Source organism: Muntiacus reevesi, chromosome 18, assembly GCF_963930625.1.
Source record: "Muntiacus reevesi chromosome 18, mMunRee1.1, whole genome shotgun sequence".
Lineage (NCBI taxonomy): Eukaryota > Metazoa > Chordata > Mammalia > Artiodactyla > Cervidae > Muntiacus > Muntiacus reevesi.
The window spans coordinates 28,129,486-28,155,074 of NC_089266.1; the positions used below are offsets into that span (position 1 = coordinate 28,129,486).

A 25,589-nucleotide genomic window follows, 5' to 3' on the forward strand; every position below is an offset into this window, starting at 1 on the left:
AGCCGGGCCCAGCTTTATCCCCACCATCCGGAGGTAACTGGGGTCAGAGAAGCAAAGCAGATTGTTTGGAGGCCCTACAGCTACAGGCTGGACAGCAGGACCTGAGCTCAGGCAGAAGCTGTCCAGCCCCGGATGGACTCTGACTCCTCCGTCTGCCCCTCTTGGGGACTTGGTCTCCATGTGAAATGGGTGCGGGTCCTGGTGGGAGCTGGGATGTGCTCTGCTGGCCCAGCAGGCAGAGGTCAGCCAGGTGACCACCTCCCCTTACACCTCCATGTTCTTGTCCCTCACCTCTGGTGGTATGGGGAGGCTGGTGGGTGATGCAGCCCTGATGGGGAGGTCCCTGGAGGGCACAGCCTGGCCCTGGAGACATTTTCACTCTCTGGCCCTCGGGGCCTGTTTCCTTCTCCGTGAAGGCACTGATCAATCAGCACCCTGAGGCTACTGGAAGGAAGGCTTGCAGTGACCTAAGCCCTGCGGGCGTGGAGTGAGGGCGTGGACCTTCAGGGCCGTCCCCTCGTCCCCTCCGTCCCCTCCGGGCGCCCCAGGTCCGCCCCAGGCATTTCTGGGGGATCTCAGGAAATACCAGACCCCTCCCCCCCAAGCCGCCTGCAGTCCTGTTGCCACCACCGCCCTCCCCCTCCCCTGCCCTGTCCCTCCCCCACCTCCTTCCGGTCACAGGTCTTACTCACATCTCCACCCTGGGCAGTGCCGGACTTCAGCCCCCCAGCCTTCTACAAGGTCTCTCCCTCCAGCTCTCACTTAGAGAAGGGGGATTGGGAGCTGGCTAGGGTCCTGGTAACTGGACCCAGGCAAGGCGACCTGTGACTGTGAAATAAGTTGAGGGAATTCTGAAAACTTAGAAGAGGAATCAGGGAAGCAATCAGGGAAGGCTGCTTGGAGAAGGTGACATTTAAGTCTGATCCAGAAGACCAAGGAATTGACCAAGGACAAGTGTTTCCAGACAGGAATCCATTTATTCAACAAGCATTTATTGAGCACCTGCTGGTGCCAGGCCACCCTTAGGCTCTGAGCTTTGGCAGGAGGCAAGATAAGTTTGTGCCCTCTTGGGTTTCACAGTGAGGAAATCAGAGGAGTAAACACCAGCTCACAAGCTGGGCTCAGAGCTACCGAGGAAGAGTAGGTGGGGTGGGGGTGTGTGTGAAAGGGGCCCCATGCTAGTCTGAGGGGGGTGGCCAGTGAGGGCTTCCCTCCCCTGGGAGGGCACTGCCTGACTGCTGAACCAGGAACAGCCATTACTTAGGCAGCAAGGGAGGGTGGAAGGGAATCCAATGGAGGGAACAGCAAGTGCAAAGTCTGAAAGTCAAGAGGATGCAGGACAGCTCGGCTGCTGGACAGTGGACTGGATTAGGAGGCCACAGAGGCTCAGGGCAGGGAGGTGACCTGCCTGAGGTCACAAGCACTGGAAGGCAGGGATGTGGGCTCAACCACAGGAGTCTCTGAGGCATTTTGAAGGGGGCCTGCAGCTGCACAGCCTCCCGGGGCGGGTACTGATGGAGGGACAGCTAACTGCTGGGAGGAGATGCTGCCCTAAGAGAGGCAGCAGCGGAAGTCGCCGTGGGTCGGTGGAGGCTGTGGTGGCCGTGATGTGGTTTCTTCAGGGCCCCTGTGGTAACAGCCCGGGCACTTTGCCTGCCTCCTGTGGCTTCAGCACCCACAGAGAGCCTTCACTGGGGCACGCCTGCTTCCCAGAGCTCGGACCAAGGCTGGGAACCCAGACAGGACCCTTCTCAGTCCCAGGACACCTCCCAGTCTTTTATCTCCCAGGAGATATTTAGTGGGGCTTCCTTCACAGAAGAGGAAACTTGGGTTCAGAGAGGGCTGGTGGCTGGTCCACGACCACACAGCCAGAGGGTGGGGTCAGGCGCCCACAGCTCTGGGCTCCCCCTCTCCCTGTCTCTTTCCCCCATGCTCCTAAAGGTGACTCCTGGAGTCATGTCCAAACCAACAACTGCCATTGGAATCTTTGCTCAAGGTGGGTGCTTGTGACCTCAGGCAGGTCACCTCCCTGCCCTGAGCCTCTGTGGGCTTCTGATCCAGCCCACTGTCCAGCAGCCAAGCCATCCTGCATCCTCTTGACTTTCAGCCTTTGCACTTGCTGTTCCCTCCATTGAATTCCTTTCCACCCTCCCTCGCAGGGAAGCAGGAAATCCTTGTTCAATGCAGACCTTCAGTCATGATTGTACTCCTGGCCTGAGCCCAGGCTCAGTGCACGGGACAGGCTCAACAGCCTCTGTCTGTGGGGGGAGTGGTAAGGGCACAGACTGGGCTCCTAGCTCCAGGCTGCCGCCTCCTAGCTGTGTCACTTCACCTGCCTGTGCCTCAGTTTCCTCATTGGTGAAATGGGATCATGAGAGTGCCTTCCAGTTGGTGTAAAGGTCCAGTGGGATGATAGGGGAGGGCTCAGGAGAGGGGCTGCATGGTGGTGTCTGTGTGGCTGTGACCTTGTGGTGGCCCGGCCCCGAAGAGGTGGCCTCTGGACCTGCTCCAATCTTGAGCTCACCCCACCAGTTTCTTCACATCTCACTTCACAAGGTTTGGAAGTTGCCCAGTCTCGCAGCTGGTGGGTGGTCAGGACTGAAACCCAGGCGACAGCCCTGTCAGACAGGGTGGCTGTAACTCAAGTCTGCAGGAAGTGGGGAGGCGCCTAGGGTAAGCGGGTGGTGGCAGGGGTGCACCATCTGTCTTTGGAGGGAGCACGCATGGGGCATCTGGACCTCCGGACATCTGGTGAGGAGCATTCCTGGCAAAGGGAACTTTGAACAGTGAGGTGTTGTGCTGGGGGTGGGGGGTGCACGGGGGGCAGGGGCAGGGTCTTCTGGCCATGGGAGGGGCTGTGGATTTGATTCTAAGTGTGGTGCCAAGTCCTTGGAGGGGCTGAGAGGGGTGACACAGCTTCCTGTCTCCCCAGCAATTCTGCCAGTGAGGGGGCCGGGTCGCGAGTGCAGCAAGGAAGCAGAGGCTCTGAGGGTCCCCATGTGTGCCCGTGGTCTGGTCCCCAGCACGGAGCAGCAGCCGGACTAGGCTCCCTAACTTGCTCTTTGTGTGGGGTGCTGGGTGTGGCTACAAGCACCCCCACCGGCCACAGCTGGGGTCTCCGGGCTTCTGGAGGGCTTTCCCCCAGCAATGGCCCGTCTCCCATCATTCCTCAACAAGCACGCTCAGACACTGTGCCCTGGGGCCAGAACCGTGCAGGGGAGGAGACACAAGTAAGGAAGGCCCGGCCTGGGCCCACTCAAGAAGCTGCAGGACCAGAGAGTGGCAGAACTCACATCACTGTCCAGGGGGAGGTGCCAGGATGCCTGTGGCATCAATGGAGGCCCCCAGGGCAGGATACCCACCTATGAGCACTTGGGCCAGGCTGACTTCTAGAAGGATCCTCCAGGGTGGAAAGGCATTCAAGGCAGAGGGAACAGCACATGCAGGCGCTCAGAGGTGAGCTGGGAGACCCCAGGAAACGAGTGGGGCTGCAGGGCAGGGTCCAGGAGCGGTGCCAACATAGGAGCTTGGTGGGAATGATGCAGGGAGGCCTGAGGGGTCTGGGCTGGCTGGCAGGTCCCAACTGGCTCGTTTGTCCCTCCTGTCCTCATCTGGGTGTGTGGGCGGCTTGCATCCAGTCACTCAGATGAAGACAGTGAAGATGCAACTTTATTATCTTTCTGCTCAGTATCTCTTAGATAAGCACAGTTACAAAAATTAATAACAATGTTTGCTTTATGTCCTCAACTTGTATTTTCTTATGAGAAATTAAAGGAAGAAGTGGAAGGAAAGGGGGGAGGGAGGGGGAGGGGAGGAAAGAAGGGGAGAGAAAAATGAGAGGAAAAGCAGAAGAAACATTGGGGGGATTTTTTTTTTTTTTTTTTTTTTTTTGCCTTTTTCTGGTCTAAATGGCCAAAACTGTTGCATTGTCTCACCCCTTGAGGTCATTGGCCTCTGCCCTCTCTTGAGACCTCTGTGTCTTGGCTTCATAACTGCTGTGTCTGGGTCAGCCTCCTCCAGCCTGGCGCCCCAGCACAAACCAACTTCAGAAGGAGGGGCTCAGTAAAGGAGCAGAGGTGAGTGGGAGGAGAGGGCAGAGGGAGAACCTGTCTGCAGGTGAGGTCCCAGGTCTCTGGAGAGACTGGTAGATCCTGACAGTCTGCTCCATCAGCCCCAGCCTCTTCCAGAGCCAAGGCCAGTCTTCTTGCTCCTTTTCCCACAGCACCGGATCCTGAGAGTGCTAGGGCCCACTGTACATGTGGCCCTGGACTATATGCTTCCTGCCCATAGTCTCCTACTGCAAAGCAGGTATTATTGAGCTATCTTGTTTGCTTAGTCTTCTGTGTATTTCATGACCTTGGTTGGCAGTTTTGAAAAATACTGGTGAGGTATTTGTAGAATGTGTGCATGCTTTTTTTTTTTTCCTTAAAGATTGATTTATTTATTTGGCTGTGCTGGATCTTTTTTACTGCGCTCGGGCTTTCTCTAGTTGCGGTCGAGTGGGTTTCTCATTGTGGTGGCGTCTCCTGTTGAGGAGCACAGGCTATAGGCACTCTGGCTTCAGTAACTGAAGCTCACAGGCTCAGGAGTTGTGGCTCACGGACTTAGTTGCTCCAAGGCGTGTGGAATCTTCCCGGACCAGGGATTGAACCTGTGTCCCCTGCGTTGGCAGGCGGATTCTTGACCACTGGACCACCAGGGAAGCCCCTGCATTTTTTTAAGGATTATTGCTATTTTATTCTTTTGGCCGAAGCGTGCAGCAAATGGGATCTTAGCTCCCCTACCAGGGAAGGAACCACGCCCCATGCAGCGGAAGTATGGAGTCTTAAGCACCGGGCTGCCGGGGAAGTCCCTTAAGCATTATTGTTAAAGATGTTTACCAAATAAAAAAAATAATAAAGGCCTTCCCTGGTGATCCAGTGGTTGAGAATCCACCTGCCTAGGCAGGGGACAAGGGTTTAATCCTTGGTCTGGGACGATCCCAAACGCCACGGGGCAACTAAGCCTGTGCGCCGCAGCTGTTGAGCCCAGGCACCCTAGAGCCCTCAGTTCAGCTCAGGTCAGTCACTCAGTCGTGTCTGACTCTTTGCAACCTCATGGACTGCAGCATGCCAGGCTTCCCTGTCCATCACCAACTCCCAGAGCTTGCTCAAACTCATGTCCATCGAGTCGGTGATGCCATCCAACCATCTCATCCTCTGTCGTCCCCTAGAGCCCCTACTCCGAAACAAGAGAAGCCACCGCAATGAGAAGTCTGAGCACCACAATAAAGAACCAGCACAGTCAAAAATAAATACATAAATAAATAACATTAAAAAAATAAAAATAGCTTATCTTGTTTGGAATGTTCACCACTATAGGGGAAAAAGCCTGAGGAGTAATGGCCAATAAAGAGTAGAAGTGTTGGGTCACAGATTGAAAATTACATATTAAGCTGATGCTGTTGTTTATTGTTACACTTCATGCCTTAGGGAGGAAATCTGAGGAAAATCATAAAAACTTGTTTCTGAGGCATGTTGTAGAAGAAAGGTGTTATGCAAATCTCTACTGAATTAGCAGGTTATTGATTAATGTAGAAAATACTGCAAATATTGCTCCTTCCCTAAAAATGAGAAGGGAGCTTCCTTCTGAACCCTCATGCCCTTTCTCTTATGATTTCTTGTGATTTCAGTGTTTTGGTTTCTGTCTGTGTTCAGGACTCCTCTGCCTTTTCAGACTTCCAGCCCCTGGAGGGACCAGGGTAGCTTTATCTCTGTGCCCTAATAAGAACCACTGCCCATCTAGGGCTTCACAATTTCTAAAACTTTTCCTCCTCTGCTTTCTCATTCTGAACTGAAATGCAATCCCTCAAGGTGGGAGGGATTGCTACCCCCACTTCACAGATGGGGAACCTGAGGGCTGGCCAGCATAGGCTCTGCTTGCTGGACAAATGGATTTGGATCTGGAGTTCAGACCTTGGATGAAGCTTCCTGAGACCTCCTGCGTCATCGCCAGGAGAAGATGCATGCCATCTTCACGACATGCCCTTTCTCCCTGCCTGCAACACCTCCCCCTTGAAGCCCTCCCTCCTTAACCCCAGAGACATTCCCATCTGTACAGCCATTTCTTCCTGCTTTTGAACCTCATCATCCTGACCGGCCCCCATCACTCTGCCTCTTCAGGCATTTGAGGCTCACCTCCAAACTCTAAGTTGTATCTGACTCTTTGCAACCCCATGAACTATAGCCCTCATGGCTCCTCTATCCATGGGATTTTCCAGGCAAGAATACTGGAGTGGGTAACCATTCTTCTCCAGGGAATCTTCCTGACCCAGGGATAGAACCCACGTCTCCTGCATTGCCAGGTGAATTCTTTACCACTGAGCCACAGGGAAGCCCCAGGAAGGCAGATGAGCCTGACTGCTCCAGCCTGTGCTCTGGGTCGGCTTGGGCCTTGGGCAGAGTATCTGGCTTATCCTGCACCTTCCTCTGTAAGACAGCTTACATGCTGTGGACCCAGGAGAACCTGGGTTTGAATCCCAGCATGGCCGTGCGCTGCCTCTGTTTCCTCATTTTTAAAATGGGAATGGTGCTGCTAACCTCAAGGGCTCCTCATGGGGATGAACTGAGAGAAGAAGTGCCAGAGTGCCCTGGGCTTCAAAGGGCGTGAAGAAGGAGAAGTGAGTTTGAGGAATGCAGGAATGCAGGAAGATTGGAGGGGTCCAATCTTGCACAGGGGAGATGGTCTTCCAGACTTAGGAGGCCCTCTCTACTCTGCAGCCTGGCTTGATCCCCTGAATTGCTCTCCAGCTCACTTCCTGGGCTGTGGTTGGCTTATCATCTGCATCCAGCTCTCTTTCCTAAATCTCTGTGGCAGTGCAGATTTGCAAGCTGGGTGTGGAAAGGACTGGGTTCTGCAGGCAAATGTTGGCCTGGGTGATCCAGCCCGGCATCTCACCAAACCTCACTTTTTTCCTGTAAAATGCGAACAATATAAAAACTCACCTTGAGGGGTTGTGGTGAGGTTTGGGGCCAGCGCCATGCCTGGTGGGGGCACGTGGTTGTTTAAATTCATCAACTAAAGTTAAATAAGGACTTAAACTGCAGCTCCTCAGTTGCACTGGCCATGTTTCAAGTGCTTACGTGTGGACAGGACAGCTAGACTGCAATGCATCCTCCCAAGGAGTTCTAGTGGCAGCATGGGTCTGTGGACAGCACTCCAGCCTGTGCTGGGCACCCGCTGCGTGTGGGCACAAGTTCATCTGTAGCTGCAGACTCTTCGGGGGTGGAGGGCCATGATTTCAGCGAGAGTGCTGCCCTCCTGTAGGCCCAGGAAGGTCCAGCAGAGAACTGGGGCTCACCAGGAGGGTGCTCCAGGATGGGGGTGGACCAGGTTCAAAATGGGGAGCTCAGGTTCCTGCCTCTGGGGGCAGGCACACAGGGCTTCGTTCACCTTCTAGTGGAGAAGGCTTGTGGAGCCTGAAGGCAGGTTGGACAAGTGGTTTCTGGCCTCTAGGACTACCACTGTCGGACTTTTCAAAGGAATGATGGCCACATGGCTTTGCAGAAGGTGTTAGTGTCTCTCTCGGCCTCCCCCCTCCCCCTCATCACTCCTTCCAGTCTTCCCTCTCCTTCCTTCTCTCCCTCTTATCTTGTGGCCAGAGAAGGGCAGTCTAGATTCTAGCTAGTGAGAACAGAGGGCTGTTATCCCCCGTCTCCTCTCGCACAGGCGGAAGGAATATGGGGCTCAGGGAAGGACAGTGGCTTGCATTCCACGCCTTTGCCCGTGAGGGCACAGTGGGACTGCTGGACATAGCCCCCCTGAAAACAGAGCTTGGCATAGTGTTGAGGTCACCTGGGCCTCCTTGGATCACAAGCTGCGGGAGGGTGCTCTCTGCCAATCCAGGAAGCCCTGATGCATCCCCAGACCCTGCTGTGAGGGGTCTCTGCTGACCCCACTCTGACTGGAGCAAGTTGGGTTTGGGCTCCTCTCCAGGGTCTGGCCCTCCTCCAGCATGATTCTTAGCACATAGTAGGTGTCTCGTGGGCCCTGGTTGAACTGAAGGGAGGAGGTGTTTCCTATGTGAGAGTGCAAGGCCCTGTGAAGGGGCAAGCCTGCACCAGGGGGGTCTATAAGCCCCTCATGAGAGGAGGGTGAACCCAGCGCCCCACCTTCTTAGGGTCACAATGCCACTAGCAGTCTAGCAAAGTCTCTGCACCATCCTCAGAATAATTTTAAGGTGTGTTTTACTGAAGTAGAAGGCATACATTAAAGTGACACATCTGTTGCATACATCAGTGAATTTTCACCAAGGGTAACACTCGTACCCCAGCACCCGGCGCCCCTGCACAACCACCCACCCCCACCATCTGGTCCACCTGCCGGACTTGTTAATGTTTACAAGAGCACACTGGGAGAGGAAGCGTGTTTGAGCTTCGACTGGGGGCTCTCGGCGTGTGTATGTGAAGGAGGAGAGGGTGTGTGGACCTGTGGGACGTGCCTGAGATGTAGGGGGATTTGTGGGGTCTGAGTGAAGGTTGCCGTGTACATGGTTTCAGGGTGAATTTGCCACGGTTTGTGCAGTGGTGTGGGGTCGTTGGCACGCGTGCGTAGGGTTTGGGGGTTGTTTAGGGTATTGGGGCGTGGGCTGTAGGGTGTGGTGGGAAGGCTGGGTAGTCTGCGTGGGGTCGTGGGTACCCGAGGGAGGTCGCGGGGTCAGAGAAAGTGGAACCTGGACTGGCTGGGACCCTGGCCCGCGGGAGCGGGGCGGGGCCAGACTGCAGGGGGCGGGGCCTTGTGGGATTTGGGCCGGACGGAAGGGCGGGCCCGCTGGACCTAGGGCGGGGCCTCGGGGCACGGGGCGGGGCCAGACGACAGGGGGCGGGGCCTTTCGGGACCTGGGCCGGGCGGAGGGGAGGGGCCGGCGGGCGCGCGCACGCAGCCGGCGCGCCCCCTCCCGGCCGCCATGTTGGCTGGTGTGTGGGTGTCAAACCGAGCTGGAAGCGGCTGCGACTCCTCGGGCTCCAGTCGCTCCCGCCTCCTCAGCTCTACTGGCGGCCGCAGCCGCGCACCCGGGTCGGCCCGGAGGAGCGCAGGTGAGCCGGGGTCTCGGGGCTCAGGGGCCGGAGCGGACGAGGGCGCGGACCCTGCCCCTCCCCCGAGCGCCCCCAGAGCGCGAATCCCCCCACCACCTCCGAGAGTATGCACCCCTCGGTCCCAGCCGGGTCTCCACCTCAGGCGGGATCCCCTCTTTCCCAGCAGGCCCCGCCCCACGGGCTGGAGCACGGCCCCTCCCCGTCTGGATCCTCATTCCTCTGCAGGGACCCCCTCCCTTCCCCTCAGGGAGCTCTTCCTTTGGTATCCTCGGAGTCCCGGGCTTCCCGCGCCCGCCGCAGCTCCGGGAGCCCGTCCAGGCCTCGCCGTCCACCTTTCAGCTGGACCCACCCTGCCCCTCCTCCCCGGGCCGGGCGCCCCCGCCCTCGTCCAGGTGCCGGCTGCCCACCTCTGGGCCGCCGCGGGCCCCCTCCCTTCCGCAGGGACCGGGCTCGCCCTCCCCACCCCACGGCACAGCGGGGACGGGGGCGGCGGAGCCAGGCTCCAGCTGCCTTTTGTTCCGCGTGGGATGGCGAGACCCCGCCCCGCGGTCCTGCCGGGCTGGTCGAGGTGGGTGAAGGGGTGCGTGGGGCCGCCTCTTCCAGGGGACCCTTCGTTTCTCTCCCCGTGGGGCGGCTCCCGGGAGCCCAGCGCCTTGGAAGAGGCCGGCCCTTCCGAGAGGAGTCCGTGCCAACAGGTTTTTGTTTGCAACCCGGAGTTGGCCCGGTGGCTTTGCGGGGGGGAGGGGGTGAGGACTGCTCGCTCTCCCCAGAAATCCCGGCAGGGGCCTGTAGGAACCCATTCCTCCGCCCAGGGGCTCCGTCTGGGGCCCTTCGCCCTTTAGCTGCCCTGGGGACGCGTCGGAGCCTGTGCTGGAAGGAGGATGGGTTTAACCACCTTGAGGATTCAGATGGGGAAACTGAGGCCCAGAGAGAGGTACTGGGTCATGCGGTGATACAGCGTCGGTGCCGGAACTAGAAGCTTGGGCTCGGGGCTCTCTCTGGGATATTTTAGAATTTTTTTTTAGAGAGATGTTCAGGGTTATCCCTCTCCTCTTTTAACATTCACTAAGAACTTGAACAGAAAAAGATGAGAAATAGGAGTTGTTCCTTTCCACCTCCAGGAGGAGCTTAAAATGATTGAAAAAGGTGAATTTTAATTTTTAATGGTCCTTGCCCTCTTCCAATTATGTAAGATAATCAAGATTTGTCAGAAAACTTGTGCATCTTGTAGCTCTAGATACGAATGTTAGGTGCTAACAGATCGTAGGCCGAATCCTGCGCAGCAGGGATTGAATTTGCACTGATAATTAAGTTTTCATCTGTATTTAAATGAACATCCAAAGGGCCTACAGGTTGTTCCTGAGTGGTGCTTGTTCCAGCAATTGTGTTTGGGACAGGTGATTGTGTCAGAGAGTCTGCCAAGATCTTCTCATTTCTTATTTATCGTCATTAAAAAAAAAAAAAATCTGTATCTGTATTTTTACATTTTTAAAACTTTTTTGCTTCTTTAGTTTTAATATTGAGTCAGTCATCTTTACCAGTCTTACTGAGTTTTTCTTTTGTAAGCACTGGATGAGTTGCATGCATGCTCAGTTGCTCACTTGTTTCCAGCCCTTTGTGACCCCATGGACCCTTTGCTCCTCTGTCCATGGAGTTTTCCAGGCAAGAATACTGGAGTGGGTTGCCATTTCCTTCTCCAGGGGATCTTCCCAGCCCAGGGATTGAACCTGGGTCTCCTGCATTGGCGGGCAGATTCTTTAACACTGAGCCACCAGGGAAGCCCACTGGATGAGTTGTTGTTCAGTTGCTAAGCTGTGTCCTACTTTTTTCAAACCCATGGACTATAGCAGGCCAAGCTGTCCTCCACTGTCCTGGATGAGTTATTGGCTGTTGAAGAGTTTGGTAAAGTGCTGATTAGAGTGAGGCAGGATCCAGGGCTGCATCCCACCAGCCCACTGGCCAGGAGCGTGTCTGGGTTGTGTTGTGGGGTGTACTGATCTCGGTTTACACAGGCTTCTTGCCTCCCTGTGCCTGGCAGATGGGGTGCTCTGGGGAGATCTGTCTCCCAGCAGGGTGTGTGACTACAAGCCTGTGCCTGAGGTGTGAAGAAATGTAAGACTTTCGCGTGATGAAAGCTAGCATGGTGTGTATGGTCTTGAAAAATGCCACATTCTTTATGAAAATCCTCTCTAGAAATGCAGGTGACACTCTGTGTAACTGTCTTCCATGACAAGACGTGGGTTTCCTGAGTGTTGAATTCTGATAAGAGCCCTGCAAAAAGTAGTTGAGAATTACTTGGGATGCTGATTTACTTTATTTTTTTTAATATTTATTTGACTACACCAGGTGTTAGTTATGGCATGTGGGATCTAGTTCCCTGACCAGGGATCCAGCCCAGGCCCCCTGCATTGGGAGCATGGAGTCTTAGCCACTGGACCACCAGGGAAGTCTTTCTGATTTATTTCAATGGCTTGGCTTTTCCTGAACCTAAGGAGTGGGCATTTATTCTAATAATAGTAATTATTGTTTAGATTTCATTAGGAAGAGTGGCAGCATTCAATTCTTTGTGGCCTGAAGTACTGAAGGATTTTCACGCACAGGGCTGCTGTTGTCACTTTCTAGGGAAGCACCTTTAAGTTTTCAGAGTTCTCTGGCAGCTGTTCTCCCCCTTCTCCAGAACCTTCCTGGTGGATTGGTGGGTGTGGAGGACTGTGGCTGTTGTTTCATGGTTGAGGATCTGTTGACTCTGAGCCTTGGAGAAATCAAAGGGCTTGGATTTGGGAGATTGAGGTTGGGGAGGATGTGAGGAATTATACAGTCCTACCCTGCTTTTGTCTGCTAGGCTCTCAGTTCAAGCATTCTACTTAAACAGGTCTCCGGGGACTTCCCTGGTGCTCTTGTGGTTGAGAACCTGCTTTGCAAGGCAGAGGATGTGGGTTCGATCCCTGGTCGGTGAACTAAGGTCCTAAATGCTGCAGAGCAACTTAGCCCATGTGCCACAACTGAGACTCGATACAGCCGAATAATATTTTTTATAAAAGAAAAAAAATTTTCATCCAGTATAGCATGAAATGTGAATAAGGAGTCCTGGGCGGTGGACAGCAGGGAACAAGTTTATCCATCCCCACTGCAGGATCCACGGTTCTGTCTTGCTCTTGCCAGAACTGCTACTGTTGGTTCAGCAGTCCTGTGCCAGGGTGTTATCCCCCTTCTACAGATGAGGAAACTGAGGCCCAAGAGCGTAAGTCTTGTGTTCAAGGTCATGCAGCCAATAGGTGATGGGGCTGAATTTAGACAGGTGTGTTGACTCCCCAGCTGTTATGGTGCCTTAATCTCATCTGAGAAACTGAGTCCTGGGGTGAAGAGACTTATTCTAAGCCCAACTGTGAGTTGGCGGAGGACCGAATACCACGGGGTGACCTGATTAGGATTGCTGAGGTGGGAGAGAGCACCCTTTGGTTTTGCCAGATGCATTGTGAAATGTCTTTTTGTCTCCATCTGTTAAATTTTTGAAAATTGACAAGCTTTCTGATAAGTTCCTCAATGGAATTTTCTTTAGTCTTAATTAGTTTGTTCAAGGTGTCTAAAAATAGACGCTTAGAAAAGCAAATACAGTGAAGTAAGTGTCCATGCTGCTGAGAGAAGGTGTGTTGAGTAGCCTCTGTCCACAAGCTTGTTTGTCCGCACCTACCTTCTACATTCTTGTTGTCTTGAAATGCAAAGTTGTTCCAGCAGACTCTTGTTGAACATAAGTCCCCCCTGTCTTCACATCCACATGTAACACAGGGGTTGCCACCCATTGTGAGTGAAAAAACAGGCCCAGAGAGATTAAGTAACCTTTGAGGAGCTGACCCAGCCAGCTGACCCAGGCCTGTGTGGTTCCCAAAGCTGGGTGCTTCCCACTCCACCAGCCCCTGGCAGAACACCCCACATGATGAGTGCTCATTTCTGTTATAGGACACACTTGTGACCTGAAAACCATCACGTTTATTTAGAGGGCTGGGAATTGTGAACGAGGAGATGTGTGTCTTTTTCCTAACTTCATTGTCTGTGAAGACACAGAGGTTTGAATGGACCATTTGAACTGATAGAGGTTGAATTTCGGCTTTGGATTTAGAGAACGGCCTGGCTCTTTTGAGCAGGTCCTCAGCACTGTTACGAACCCCCATATGCATGGGATTCCTTCTGGTGACTCAGCCCAGCACACCTAGGTGCTGGGGCTGCATTGTGCTTTTCTGCGGGCCCTCATTTGGGTGGAGCGCGCCAGCCCTCTGGAGACAGAGCAGGCAACCGTGTCCCTTACCTGGTCACAGTGGTGGTTGGAACTGTGCACAGAGGCTGTCAGGGAAGGGACCCCGTCCACCTCCTGGCACATGGATCGTGAGTGGAGCCAGGAGAATTAGCTCTGCTTGAGTGGTGATTGACCATTCAGGCTGATGCATGATATGGGTTTAAAAGCATCTATAATTCATCACTTCTGAGTGCAGGCTTCATCCTTCCTCTCCCCCCGCCTGCTTTCACAGAACAGGGCTCTGTAGCTGAGGACATCAAATGGTACAGACAGTTTGGCTACAGAGGCCATGCAACAGCTTTGGAATCAGGTGTGGGTATAGATTGGCCTCCTGGCTGGATGGCTTGGGCACTTTAATCACTGAACTTTGCTTTCCTTGTCTCTAAAGGAGCCAGTAATAACCACTGCAGATAGAGGAGTGGTCTTCCTCAACCACTGGTGCATATTAGCATCACTCAGAGGGCGGGCCCTGCCCTGCCCCCAGCCCTGCCCCCAGAATTTCTGACCCAGTGGATCTGGAGTGAGGCCTGAAAATGGGCTATTTCAGCCAGTTACTAGGTGTTCTCTGATGCTGCTGGTTCTGGGGCCAGATTGGGAATGCAGGCCCACAGGACAGACTGGGAAGGCCAGTGAGGAGTCTGTACTGGCTGGCTGTGCTGAAGAGTCACCAGCAGCACGTCCTTGCTGCTTCCCAAGTTTTCTGAGTGAGATGGTGGCATGACGCTTGGGAAGGGAATTTGGTTTCTCAAAGTGATGTTTTCACTTGTTCTTACGTGATTGTAATTTGACCTGTGGTCACAGCACGATGACTCTGTGGGTTAGTCAGGATGTTGTCCTTAACGAAGGGAATGTAGATGTCAGTGCTATTCAAAGAGGCAGTTTAAGTCCAGAATCCTGTTTGAAAAGCTGATTCTTCATTCCCACACGTCAAGCAAGATGTTTGCTGTCAAGGCTCTTTAGAAATGTAGCTGAGAAAGGGCAGGGGGCGTGGCGTTGGACAAGTGCAAACTCCCACGGGGCTGTTGGGGGTGGCCTCTGGTGTTAATGGAAGTTGCTCCTCCCTCCAGCAGTTCAGAGTGATTTCACAGTCTTTGGTGTTTACAGTTTGGAATGAAAATTTTTTTTGCCTCCAGTAGTAATGATCAGCTTGTCCGTCAAAACCACACACGTGGGTGTGAGTGAGCCCTGCCAATCTTTGAGTGTCTCCTTTGTGCCTGGCCCTGTGCGACTCCTTCCACAGGACTCAGGGATCCTCCAAGGCCCGTCACCATAAAGTCTCAGAGGAGTTCAGCAGCTGACCTCAGGCCACACAACCAGTCATTGCCCTAGCTGATATTTGCCACCAGATGCCGCCCGTGTCAGATTGAAAACCACAGTGTTTCCGTGGCCTCGCCCTGCAACTGTCCCAGGTGTGCCCACTGCCTCACGGTACCTCACAGCAACCCGGAGGCAGGCGCTTCACAGGGGAGCAGAGCTGGGGCTCGGAGGGGTCGGGCTTGTTCACCGGCACCCATCCAGTGCCGGCAGGACCTGAATCCTTGCCTGAGTTTAGGGCCTCATGAGCTGTTTCTATGACACCTCCCCTCCCTGCCCAGAGGTGCAGAAGTCAATTCTGAGACCCAGAGCTGCCTGGGTGTGTAGAGCAGGGAGTAGATCAGGAACCTGCGGGGAGCCTGGCTGGACCAGTGGGAGGAAGTCTGTGTGGCTGGTAACGGGTTTTGTGTTCGTAAAGCCATGCTGAAGTAATCGCCCAAATTGCTCTTTGAGAGAAGGGACTTTTTTCTTTTTTAACTCTGTGATCCTGAAACTGCAGATTTGTTCTGTGAACATAGCACATGGGTGTTTAGGACTAAAAAATGGTCTGGTAATGCTGTTGTTAAAATGTGATCAAATTCATACCAGAGAACTTTGTAGTTTTAAAATGTTGCATATAAATAAAAATATGATGCTTCACCTTCCTCAGCAGGCATTTCACAAATGCCTTCAGCACACGGGTCATTTTTCTGGTCCTACCTCCCATGGATGAGGAGGCTGGGGTGTGATCACTTTCCCAAGGTTTGAAAACTGCCTGCAGCTCCCAAGCCAAAGGGTGATAAACAGCTATATGTCAGTACCTGCCCTGTGCTCTTGGGAGGCCCTGGAGGTTTGGAGTTAGTTGTTTTGTAAACTCTCTAAGACTCTGGGGTGAATACATCCTGAGAACTACAGGTTGCTAGCCAGAGTCTGTCCGCTTCTCTGTGTCTGCCTCCCCCAAGGTCATGGCAATCAAGGAATGATGATGGACTGAAAAGTTCATATTTTTACTTGAAAGTACGTCCTTCCTAAATGCCTGTTTGATACCCAGAGCTGTCATGGGGTATACTGGGAAATGGATGATCAGAGAAATAGCTTTTAGGCCACTTTCTGAGAGGTAGTCGGTTGATGCAGAATTATGGGTGTCAAGTCAGGGTGGTTCCATGACCATAGGGCCAATATCTGAGGGCAGCGTCAGCCTGCAGGAGTGACGCACAAGGTCTCTGGAGGGTGTTTCTGAGAAGCCATGGCTCCCGCCACCAGGAGAGAAAAGAGTGTTAGTGAGGCAGAAGCTGGTGGTTTGTTGAGTTGTGGTTTTGATTCTCGGTCAGGAAATCGAGAGTGGAGAAAAGTCTGGAAGAGTCAGGGAGAAGACAGGGTCACAGCTGGACCTGGCTGGACAGGGAGCCAGAAGGCAGACAGAGGGCGGGTGCCTGGCGGGAGTGTGGGGTGTGTGTGGAGCAGGCTGTGGAAGCAGCCCTGCTGGGCAGATGCCTCCTGAGAGCAGGGAGCACTGGGTGGCCACTAGCTCCAATGGGGCTGCAGCCTTGGGATTCTAGTGTTGGGAGCGCCCTCTGGCAGGGCCTGCAGCGTGGCCTACTTCCTGTGGGTGAGGGCCTGGCCAGCCTGCGTTCACCGGACTGGGTGGGTTTCAGAGCAAGCCCCGGGTGTGTGTCAGGGTGAAGAGGCCAGAGTCCCGCTCTGTGGAGGGGGCTCCTTGGGGCCTCATTGCCGCCTAGGAAGGTGGATATCAAAGCCCTTGGAGCCTGCAGTTCGTATTATTGGCTGCACCTGCAGGTCACATGACCTGAAAGCTTTTCAGAATGCCTGTGATGGGGCTGCACCCCAGACGGTGGTTAGGGAGCCAGTCGTGTTTTCAGAAGTGCTCTAGAGCACTCTGATGGTGTGTGTGGGCTGCAAATCTGAACTGTGTGCTCAGGGAGCTCCTGGGAATGTCAGGGATTGGGGGGGGGGGGGGCGCGTTGAGGCTGGAGCCAGAGGGAGCCAGAAGCCTTTGCAGTCATGAGGTGTGGGGTGCTGGGACCCAGAGCTCCTGTCAGCTGCTGTGGATGGACTGGGAGGGAGGGAGGAGAGGGGGCAGGTTAGGGGAGTCGTGCCAGAGGAGGACGGTTGGGTGACCACCTGGCTGCAGAGGTTTGCCTTTCAGTCACTTGGGGAAAGTGGGCTGGGTTAGCAGAGTCAGCAAGGTGAGAGCAGGAGAAGAGACTCTGGTCCAGCAGAAGAGACTCTCACCCAGCTGTTTGGTGACCTCCTTCAGCCTGGCTCCTAGCCACGTCAGTGCAGCTCACACCACCGGGCCAGCCTGGGAGCCAGATTCCTTCCTGCACCCCTAACTGTGATGACCACAGCAGACACTGCTTGTAAAATGTAGAACTACACTTCTGGAAAGTAATTATAGTAGATAGCTGTAATTTAGAACTCCTTATTTAGGTAGATGCACTTTATTGATTAAAGATCGGAAATATGGTTTTACCTGGTGTATTTAACACAAACCACAATATCATCATTTATGGTATTTCCAGAAAAAAGTAGTTTTCAGTCCAGTTTATTCATTTCTAAATGTTTACTGAACACACATGTGTTATATACTGTAGGTTAGGAATACGTACATGATAAGATGTAAGTTCCTAGGAGGGAAAGATTAGGAGGTTGTGATTAATATATACACACCACTATATATAAAATAGGGCTTCCCAGGTGGCACAGTGGTAAAGAATATGCCACCAGTGCAGGAGATGCAAGAGACGTGGGTTTAATCCCTGGGTCAGGAAGGTCCTCTGGAGTAGGAAATGGCAACCTGCTCCAGTATTCTCGTTTGGAAAATTCCATGGACAGAGGAGCCTGGCGGGCTACAGTCCATGGGGTTGCAAAGAGTTAGACACAACTGAGCACACACACACACACAAATATATATATATGTATATGTATATATACATATATATACACATAAAATAGGTAAACGATAAACAAGGACCTACTGTAAAGCACAGGGAGCAATACTCAGTATTTTGTAGTAACCTAAGGAGAATAATCTGCAAAAGTATACACACACTACTGAGTCCCTGTGCTGTGTATCTGAAATTAACACTGTGTTGTGAATCAGTGTTGTAAATACTCTAGTTGAAAAACAAAGGATGTAAGTTCCTGCCTTTAAGCAGCTGATGATCTGCAGAGAGCGACTCCTGACATGGGACAGGTGGTGTCAACTCCAAGAGAGAGACGTTTAGTAAGTGTGGGCAGATGCCGAGAACGAACTTGGGTGTCAGAGAGGAGATGGTGCGTAAGCAGAATCTTGAAGGAAAAGTGGGAATTTTGGGGGTAAGAGGGCCCCAAGCAGCAAGAATGGGCCATGAGGAGCCCTGGGTGAGATGTCAGGCTCACTAAGCCGGGAGGGTGTGGAGGAGGCATGCTGGGGCATGAGCGGAGGCCCCCATCAGCCTTGAGTCCACCCTGGTTCTCACATGGCTTTGGCGGCAGGGGGCCCCCGGTGCTCCCCCCGACCTCTGATCTGAGCAGCTCTGCTCCCTCTGAGCGTGGGGAGCTGGGAAGAGCTCCTGTGAGAAGAGGTCCTCTGCTGTTTGAGACAGACTGAGGTGATGTCACTACTGTGGTGTGTGGGCGCAGCCCGGGGTGACTGGGAGCGGGTGCTGGAGGCCTCCCTGGTGACCTGGAATGCCCACACTCCTTTCTTTTGTCGCAGAAGGTGGGGCTGGAGGGGGCTCTCAGCTGCCCCTCCTCTCCGGGAAGCTGGTTCCTCGGGGCGGGCCGGGCGGGGCAGCTCTCCTGCCTGGTGAGTAGGTCCCTGGGGAGAGGACTCCTGACAGCCAAGCAGCTCTGTTCTCTAGAACTCCTGGAACCCTGTGTGACGACATTGTCAGGGCGAGGGGCCGAGTCCTTAGCTCAGGGCATATGTGAGCAGCTGCTGTGTGCCTGACTTGGAACTGGGCACCCTCCATGTGCACCGTGGTGGTCCGTGGGCCCCATCCAGCCTGCCAGTGCTTTTCGTTTGGGTTGTTGGTGCCTCTTTTTCAAGATTGAACTTGGTTGCTGTATTGATTTCCTATGGCTGCTGTAACAAATTACCACCTACGCAGTGGCTTAAAGCAACACGGTTCTGCAAGCCTAGTCCATGTGGCTCTTTGGGTGTAGGCAGGGCTGTCTCTTCTGGAGGCTCTGGGGAGCTCTGTCCCCTGCCTTCTCCAGCTCCTTGCCTCAAGGTCCCTCCTCTTCAAAGCCAGCAGCTATAGTCATGTCCCTCTCCCACTGTACCTTCTGACACGGCTTGCCTGTCTCCACTTGTACTTTAAGGCCCTTTGTGGTTACATGGAGCCCCCTGGATAATCCAGGGTCCTCTTCCCTATTTTAAGGTCATCTGATTAGAGACCTTAATCGCATCTGCTACTGTAATTCCCCTTTGCCATCCAACTGGGATTAGGATGAGGGCATCTTTGGGAGGCCTTTATTCCGTTTACCCCAGATGCCAGCATGAAAATCAGGAGATCTTACATAGCAATCCAGACTTGCGGCTTCATTGACAAATCAGAACACTTGGCAGCCGGGGCCTGCCCCGTTGCCTGGCAACCCTGGGTCAGTGCCAGGGTCGGCGCCATCTCTGGATGGGGTTGTGTGAGCCAGCTCCTTACAGCCCCCAGCCCTCCCATGGTATCCACTCACCTCCCTGCTCTGGGGACTCACGGACTTCCACTGTGGTGGCAGGTGCCTGCTCAGGGTGGTGGAGCTTCCTGCCTCCGTCTTCTGTGTCCTTATGAGACCCCCCCCTCCCCCACCTGCAGACCTCTGTCCTATCCATGCCTCCCCTGAGCCAGGCTCCACGCTCCAGAGCCTCTCTGGTGCTCTTCTTGGTGGTGGTGTTCCTACCATAACTCCTTGTCTCCTGTCCCTTCTTTCCATCCTGGTACCTTCCATCTTACATCTTGCATTGGCGTCTATGAGAAGCAGGTCTTTCTAGTGCACTGTTAGAGCAGTTCCCATCGAGTCAGGACCACACAGCAGCGTTTCGTTGAACACCTGCTGTGTGCCACGTGCTCCCCTAGACTCTGGGAATGCGATGGGGGTGGGTGGAGGGAGATACCTGCCTTGCCTCCCCTGCACACTTAGTTCTGGAAGAGGGAGCAGGACAGGTGAGCCGGCAGTTAGTTGCAGCATCAGCTCCTCCTGCCTCTCGGGAGGGAGGTGCTGGCAGCGTCTTGCTCCTGGGCCCTAGCCTGGAGGTGAGCTCCATCTGGTGTGCTGGGGCTCTGGAAAAAGTGCTTCGGTGAATGATCCCCGTATTTGCAGACATTGCCGGGACCCCAGCTGGTGGCTGAATTTGGGACAGGCATTTTGGAGGGCCATCACTTAGCAGTGCGAGAGACCAGGCCAGACGCCTCTGTGTGCTGCTGCCCTGTGGCCTGACCTGGGACTCCGGTGGTTTTCGAGGAGCCCTCTGTGTGGCTGCTTGTGGCCAGGTCTGCCTCCAGGTGACCCTGTGCTGTGGGGCTCAGGTGGAGGGCACCTGGTTGAGCCCCTGGAATTTGACAGCTTAGAGGCATCTAGTTCTTTTATCTACACAGAATACTATCCAGCAGGTCAGAGATCTTTGGAAACTTGCTTGAAAACAAAGCTAGACTTATCATTATGGAGGGTTTCCAGCTTATTAAAATAGAATAGTTCAGCTTGACTGTTTTAATCTAGGCTCTTCTCCCTCCCCTGCCAGATTATTTCAGAGCAAATCCGAGACTTGACTGTTGATAAGTGCTTCAATGTGTATTGCTCACAGATGTGGACTGTTTGGGAACTTATATTTAAATAAGGACTGACCACCAATGGTCCTAATTCTGAAGTTTATACTCTCTGGGTTCCAAGCTGGGTTTTTTCAGTTGTAGCATAACAGTCATCTTTATACAAAATCTTGATGTGGGTTAAATTTTATTAGCACTTCTATTAAGGCAAAACAATGAGAGTTCAGCTATCTTAGTTATTTTTTTATTATAAAATAACATAAAATTTACCATGGTGAATGGACCTGAGTTTGAGCAAACTCTGGGAGATAGTGAAGGACAGGGAAGCCTGGCGTGCTGCAGTCCATTGAATCACAAAGAGCTGAACACAACAGAGCAACGGAACAGCAGCAGCCACTTTAAAGTGTAAGTACTCGGTGGCATTAATCTGATTCCCGGTGTTGTGCAGTCTCACCTCTGTCTGGTTCCCAAGCTGGTTTCATCACACTTGGAGAAGATAGACCTGCACCCATCAGCCCCCGCTGCTCCCCTCCCCTCCCTGGCATCCATGGACTTGCCTGTGCTGGACGGTTGATATGAATGGAACCGTGTGGCACGTGGCCTTCTGTGACTAACTTCTTCCCGTCGGCATCCTGTCTTCCACAGTCACCCCCATGGTCAAGTGTCAGTGCTTCATGCCTTTTATGGCCGAATGATATTCCGTCCTGTGGACAGACCACAGTTTGTTCATCTGTTGATGGACACTTGGTTTGTTTCCACTTTGGCAGCTGTGAGTAGTGGCTGCTTTAACTTGTCAGTTCTTAATTTGAAACGTGGTGATGTGGTGTGTGGATCAAAAAGAAAATGTCACCTGTGAGGGGGCAGGAAGGTGCCTTACCTTGGCTCCGTTTGTTTCCACACACACATTCAAAGGTGCATGCTGCCGAGTGGGACACACGTGCTGCAGAAGCGCACTGTGCATAGCATCCCCCTCGGGGCACCCGGGCCCACAGGGCTGCTGTCTGCTTCTGGGGGCCATAAGGCCCGCCCGGCAGGCTGCTGACCAAGGACAGGCTCTGCCCTTCCCAACCTCAGCAGCCACAGCCGTGGGTCTAGGGGTGGACGGTGGCCTCTCTGAGCAAGGTGGCGAGGAGATGATCTCTCATGTTCTCTTGGAGCCATCGGTACACGGGTGGATGCCTTTCCCTGCTTTCCCCAGTGAGACGGTCAGAGTCAGTTCCCTTGTGGCTTCATGACTGCATGCTGAGTTCAGGATGGCTGGTTAGATACACGGCTGTCAGCTGGGCCATGAAATGATTCGGGAGCATGGCGTAGATGTAAGCGCTGATTTCTGGTAGGAGTTTATTTCCAGTGAAGAGTCAGTGGCAGCCCAGCTGCTGACTGTGGGTCAAGGGCTGCCATGCGGGTGCAGAGGGGCCCTTGTCCACTTCATAGGGGTCTGGTCCTGGTGTTGGGAGCACGTTTCATCTATGTCGCGCTGTGTGTCCCCTTATGAGGACATGAGGGTGGGGTTCATCTCAGGCCCCAGGACAAGGAGAAGCTTCTTCTGTGACTCTGGTCTGTTTTTGTCTGTAGACAGTGTGAGTCATCTTTGCTTTGGCCACCAGGAAGCTCAGCTCAGAGCCAGTCTCTTGTCCCAACTGTGGTGTGGTCTGCACTTGGTTTCTAACCTTGCTTTCTGGCCCTGCTTTTTTCCCTCCCCCTTCTGGTTTCCTGTTGCCTGGGTTTCTTCATTCACTCGTTATTCACTGTGTCTCCTGGCTTCCTCTGAGCCAGTGATTCTCAAATGCTGGGCCCCCGTCACCTTTGGTTCTAATTATTCTGGTGGGGCCTGAGCATGTTAGTTCCTGAAGCCTGCTAGATATCCCAGTACAGATCCCCCTCGCAGGCGGGGGTTGTGAGCCACTGCTGCTGGCTGTTTGCATTCTTTTTAGCAACAAGGCAGGAAACACAGGCAGAAAGGATGGAGTTGGGGAGGACAGCCGATGCAAAGGATGGTGGCCTGAGCTCAGAGAAGCAGTCAGGTGGATCATGTAGTTCCTGGTAGCCTTCTTGCTGGTGGAACCAGCGGGACCTCTCCTTGGCCAGCCCGCAGAGGCCTCACCTCCTGGACAGACCAGGGATGAGCGGCTATAGAATTTGCTCTGAGGGCTTTGGGCCTGCCTGGTGGGAGTGTGGCTATGTGATAACGTCCTCGGGCCGTCCAGGACCTGAGCCTGTGTGTGGGGCCCAATCAGGCTGCCATTTGCTATGGAATGCAGTTGTAGAGAAGTCCAATGGATAAGAAGGCATTCATAACAGGGTCTTTTCAACTAATCTGACCCTGCCTGTGTGTTAAAGGAGCACTCTCCCTGCTCTAATCAAGAGAAGGAATAAATTATGACTGAAAATACATTCCTTCTTGATTTAAAAAAATATTCTTTATTGGCAGGAGAGTAAAGTAAGTAACATAAGAAATCACCATGTAACCTGACTGCAAGGTGTTAGGTAGATGTTAATATTTGACGAAAGAGAAACATTTTCTTTAAACAATGAAACCAAACCTTTTATTATTTCTTCCCTCTCTCTTCCTCTTCCCAGTTTTTTTTCATTAGGTTCTTTTGACTTTGAGCTAGAATCTTGGTAAGTTCTTTCCCTCTTCACCATCTGATTATCGATAGTTTTTCCAAAGACTAAAGCCAGCTCTGATAAAACATACACACCAAAAAAAAAAAAAACCATACGCACTGACCAAGTGTCTTCAGGCTGGTTCTTCTCCGTGCTGTCTCGCATGGAATGTTGATGATGCCTGTCTTAATGGTAATGAAAGAAAATGTGGGAAGTTCATAAAAATAGGAAGGGCCAAGCTAGAACCAGCCTCGTCACTGTAATTGTGGCTAATATTTTGGTGTATTTTCTCTAAGTTTTTTGTTTAGTGCCCAGGGGTCTTTGTAGCCCGCGTGACCATCACGGGATGGCACAGAGCTTTCTCTCAGATGGCTGAGCTGGGAAGAGGTCAGCTGCCTCCTGTGGTTTGTCCCCTACTCCCTTGCTGTGGGTGTGGGGTCTTGTGGCTGGGAGAGAGCACCGCTGGGGGCGAGGCTGGGGAATGAGGGGCATATTCAGCAGTTGGATGTGGGAGGGAGAGGAGGAGACCCTGACAGGGAGGCTGTAGGGGTTGCTGGGATGGGGCGTGTAGGCAGGGTGGCCTTCAGGGAGGATGACTTTGGGGCTGAACAGTAGAGCGGAAGACTGCTGGTTCTGTGAGCCTCAGAGACTCCGGAGTGGGCGGCGCCCCTCAGGCAGAGTCAGCTGCAGCTTTTGGGGCCCAGGTTGCCTTTTACCATGTAGTTCAGGGAGTGGCACTGATACCCCCATTCTCCCAGGGCCAGGTGCCTGGGTGCTGAATCTTTGAAACCTTCCCTTCTGGGCTGGAGTGGTGTCCAGCCTGTCATCCTGGGTTTCTGAAGAAACCTCCTCCCTCACTGAGGTCAGGCTGGTTTATGATGAGGTGGTCATGGGTGGTTTATGCCTCTCCTTTCTGGAGGCTCTGGAAGAGAAAACAGGCCCGTTCCTCAGGAACGTATTTACTTGAGGCTCACCAGCTCCCTCTGCTCCAGTCCAGGCTCTGGGTCCACGGGTCACTTTGGGGTGACCCACGACAAGTCAGTGCTGAGTGAGTTCCCTCTGGGGCCCTTGGTGTGGATGTGCCTGTGCCCAGCCCGAGGCCCTGTGAGCAGCTCTGCCATGCTGGGAAGGGGTCCCCACTTCCCTGCCTGCCTGGCTGGTTACAGGCACTTCCAGGAAGGAGGTGCTGGTCTCCCTGGAGGCTGTGCGTCTTGTGAGGGCAGCGGTCTGGTGTGTGTGTGTGTATGTGGGGGGGGGTCTGCATCAGGGATTTGTGACGTTGCTCTGCCAACCGGTGGAGGGTGAAGAAATCTATGTGGTAGACCACTAAAGGTCACTGGGAGGGAAGAAAAAGAAAATTGGGTTAAAACTAGGAGGGAAACAAATATTGTCTTCTTTAAAAGAAGAAAACTTCATTGGCACACTGCTTCTGACTCAAGCTCTCAGAAATAAAAGATGTTTAAAAACCTGTGCCATGAGGCTCACAGATGTAACCTGGAATCCATCATCCCCCAAGGCCTCCCGCCTTGCAGGAGGTGATGTGGAAGGGGCCAAGCACAGTGCCCACTGAACTGGCGACTTCTGAGCATGCAGTCACTTGAGAGAGAAAGTCCCCAGCCAGTGCAGCTGGCCTCTGAGGGCCTGTCCGTCTCCCCGCAGCTCTACGTCTCTCTCTCTCTCTCTCAGTGAGGCCAGGGGAAGGCCCGGCAGGAGGGTCCAGCTTTGCTGCTGGCCCTGTCTGTGCCTGCGCTTCCTTCTTTGTTGAGGCTGTATGGGTAGACCATGTTTTGTTGTTTATTTACCCATTCATCTGTGAAGGAAAGCTCTTCTCACTGGCTGGCTGTTAGGAGCGATGCTGCTGTGAACTCCAGGGCCACATGCGTGCTTGGGCACCTCATCCTTTCTCTCTGGCGGAGACACAGGCCTCCACCACTCCCCCCCACGCTGTGGGGAACTGGCCTCTGAGGTGCTGGACGCAGAACATCACACCTCCCTTCTGCCATGTTTTACTAGCTAGAGCCGTGGCTGATCCCTGAGGAGCGGGGAACACAGCTCTGTTACAGGTCTAGGAGGCAGTGGACCGGAAGTCCTTGGTGCACAGAAATGATGACCACAGAGGGGGAGTGGGCATCCTGGGCCCAGGGGAGGGGTCACTGCAAGGTGCGGTTCCCAGGTGCAAATTACCTGCCACTGGTAGGCCCGCCTTGGAAGCTGGTTGGTGGAGAGACCATGAGTCCTCCAGGGAGCAGCTTAGAACATGTGGTGGTCTTCAAGGAAGGACCTGGGAGCCTCCTGTAAGTTATGTTTGGGTCCTGAGGCTGAGGAGATGGCACTGAGCCTCCTTGGCGGGTACTGCCTCACTCACCCTCTCTCCTCTCCTGTGAAGTGCTTCCCTTGCAGGCTGGGGCACATAGTAAGCCATCGATAAACTCAGCGGTCACCTCGGTGAGTTTGGCCAGCAGCAGCCGAGCCTGCGGTCAGTGAGTGAGCGGGCTGGCCTCCCCGAGTTTGGTTGTTTTCCTGTGAAACACAGGTGTGCCGGAGGACCCGGTCCTCCCCTTG

At 53.6% G+C, this 25,589-nt stretch overlaps 1 protein-coding gene across 6 annotated transcripts in view; it reads left to right on the forward strand.

Moving 5' to 3' along the window:
* Positions 1 to 8,917: 8,917 nt before the first annotated feature.
* The window catches only part of EPN2 (epsin 2), a 51,999-nt gene continuing 35,327 nt past the window's right edge, over positions 8,918 to 25,589 (forward strand). For 2 of the 6 annotated variants that reach the window (XM_065908673.1, XM_065908677.1), the window contains exon 1: positions 8,919 to 9,074. The gene's annotated coding sequence lies outside the window, so the exon portion shown is untranslated. Of the gene's footprint in view, positions 9,075 to 25,589 lie in introns of all 6 variants that reach the window. The other 4 variants (XM_065908679.1, XM_065908680.1, XM_065908675.1 and 1 more) reach the window with 3 other exon arrangements.